This window comes from Pinus tabuliformis, chromosome J (genome assembly GCF_031772625.1).
Source record: "Pinus tabuliformis cultivar Carrire ecotype Pingquan chromosome J, CPIR1, whole genome shotgun sequence".
NCBI classification, from domain to species: Eukaryota; Viridiplantae; Streptophyta; class Pinopsida; order Pinales; family Pinaceae; genus Pinus; species Pinus tabuliformis.
In genome coordinates, this window is record NC_142295.1 from 1,249,952,837 (window position 1) to 1,249,955,975 (window position 3,139).

Sequence of the window (3,139 nt, forward strand, 5' to 3'; positions counted from 1 at the left end):
TGTGAGTGTTGTGCCCATGATGACGTAAGCTCGGGTTGAGGTGGATAGTCCACATAGCAGCAAAGTAGGTGACAAGAGTATTGATTGTTGGAGTATGTACAGTAGGAGACCCCACATCCACATCATCTTGACAAAGTTTCCCCGGAAGGCTTTAAAGTTGTGCACAAAGGGAATGCACCAGGATGACTTATGCACGGAATGACACCGACATGATGTGGCATGTGTTGTAACATTCTCTTGTCAAAGATATGCTACAGAAAATTTCGAAATGTGCCAGTTTATTACCTAGCTAGACTCTCGGGCATATGTAAACTTCTTTATAAATTTTGGTAAAAATTTATAATTTAGGGAAAAAAATGGTTTTAAATGGATATTTGTGCTCACGGGTTTACAACAATCATTGTTTTGTTCATCAAAATATTGGACTTAGAAACCATCTCTATGTCCAAACATGCCATGAAAGCTCAGCACTCAAAGTCACAAGCCAAGGAAACACTCAACAATATCAAGTTCCAACGAGGAGGAGGAGCCCACAATGTTCAAAACAAGTGCACTACGCATCGAAATAAGTTGTAGACACTCAAATATCTAAAGGGTTTTATATTGTTTTTTCTTGCTCCATGTGGGAACAACTTTGGATTCCTTAGCATGGCGGTGAGAGTGGAACTTCAAGGCCATTTTTCTAAATGCAATGTTAATCTTGTCCTTGGTTGCATCCTTTCTCAGTCTCAGAACATTGTAATAATCATAAAGATCGATATTTTGAATCTATGTGATAGAAAAAATTAACAAATATTGAGATCATGAGGTCCTTCTAGGTAAATTTGAAATCACAGGCGTGAAGCATGCGAGTAAAATGCATTGCTATGAATGAAAGTTTCTTCTATGTGTGAAGTGTCTGTGTTTTATGGTGGAAAGAAATTGTGGGCTAATATGGATGGCTTGATTGCCATAAGGTATGTTTTATGTTTTAAATTTTGTAACGTGACTATGGAAATGAGAACCTAAGTGGCCTTTTTCACAGAGATTGCTTCTTTGATCAAAATTCTAAATGTTTGATGGATACTTCTTAAATAATGTTTATAGTTAGTATTGAGGATGACTAAGCATCTCATACATATGCCTCATTGAAATCCTCTCAAAACCATGTTTAGTCTCATTATTAGAGGGTGAAATAACACATAACACATAAAAACTCTATCAACAACACATCACCACCCACCAAGCTATGTGTCAGTAATGGAGCATTGTGGCTTTAACTAATTACAAATGTCATTAATCTACAACAAAGCACCCAAATGCATATAGCCATACCATGAAAATCACCCAGGTATAATATCCAAATGTCGAGTGTTAAAGGTCAAGAAACAACTTTAGAATGCAAAAGGTATTGTTCACTACCAAATATATGGAGCTAGTGCTATTTGCAGTATAGTTACTTGATGATATAAAGGATCAAAAGATTGAGGTGGTTAGGTTAGTCTTATTTCTTCACAGGCTAAATATTCAAAAATTATGAAACATTCGTCAAAGGTTTGTACGCATAGAACATTTGACAGGCTCATCATTTTGGTTAAAATGCTTGCAGTTTTCAAAGGTGAGTTTTAGCTCATGAAAATTGACAAATGTGATTTAATTGCGCACCCCTGGCCCATATGATGTTTAATGTGAATGGGGGAGTACACAATTAATGGTTTTGGCAAACTAATCTTTGGCAATGTGACAGCTTCAAGTTAAATACACACCCTCCAAATCTAAAACTGTTGAAATATGGCAACAAGAATATTCCAATTTAATTTGTCCTTGAATTAAATTGTGAATTAAAATCGAATTTAGTCTTAACATCTACTTGGAAATAATTAATTAATTCATTATGAATTAATTAGTTGGAGAAATTCAAGTTAGAAGTCTTTCTTAAGTCATGCAAGAGTTATCCCTAAAATTAAGGAGATAAGATTGAGTTATATTTGAGTTGTAATTAGTTAACTCAGTTTACTGAGTTAAGTCTAGTTAAATTAGTTCCAAATTGTTTGAGGAACTAATAGGGAGTTAATAGTTAGTTGATGCATGCGTGCACTCAACTAGTGCTACTCTAGTTAACTGAATATTCCCTCATCAGAAATTCATGCATGTCTATTATGAGAAAGACCCAGTTGAGATTAAAGTCAAGGACATTGTACTATCAGTTGCATGTGTTTTCTTATAAAGAAAACTCATGCATGCAGTCAAGGAATCATTCCTTGAGGATTGTACAGTTCTGATAGTGTGTGAGAGAGTGTTCCACTTGGTAACAGGAGAATCATCCACAAGGAACATTGCAAGGAAATAGGAGCTTGGAGGGCAGAGAGGAAGGCTTGAGAGAAACCAAGATTTCCTATGAGCATCTGTGAGGATTGTACTGAGAGCTGGCTAGCTGTGAGAGCTAAGTCTTTGTATAATTCTTATGTATTTCCACCTTGTATGATAATACAGATAGTGGGATTTTTAGCTAAGGCTTTCCCGAAAGTACTTTCATGTGTATTGTGCCATTGATTCTTCTTCTTCTGGTTATATTATTCAGCTCGATCTTTAAGCTTCCACAAATTGATAGTAGAAGTAAGTTATAGTATTCTGCTCTGATTATAGTGCATTATTTGGTTAACCTACATCATGTTTTCTACATGGTATTAGAGTTGGATTTGTAGAAATTTTCTACATGGTCTCGAAGCTGTGAATAGTATACAGAGAAGAGAATTCAAAGTTTGAAGTTTGGGTTGCAAGTGCAAATCGAATTCATATCATACTTCAAGGTTGGCCAATGGCGTTCTATGGCTTGAGACTCGAGTATGCCTTGGAAGGTAGCTCTAATTACATAGAAGGGAAAGATAGAATGGAGGTTGTATTAGAAGACAATGGCTTGAAGGGATTCATTAATCAAGAAATCCCAAAGCCAGCTTCAACTAATGCATAAGAGTTGGTTGAATGGAAGAAGTGTGTGGCAAATGCAAGACAGATCATCCTTGAGGGAGTTTGAGACCATATTGTCTCGAGTCTCCATGGGAAGGATACTCCATTTTCAATGTGGAAGACATTGAAGGACCTCTACCAGAACAGTAGTGACCAAAGGAAATCGGAGCTCAAGGATAAGCTTCGAAGAATC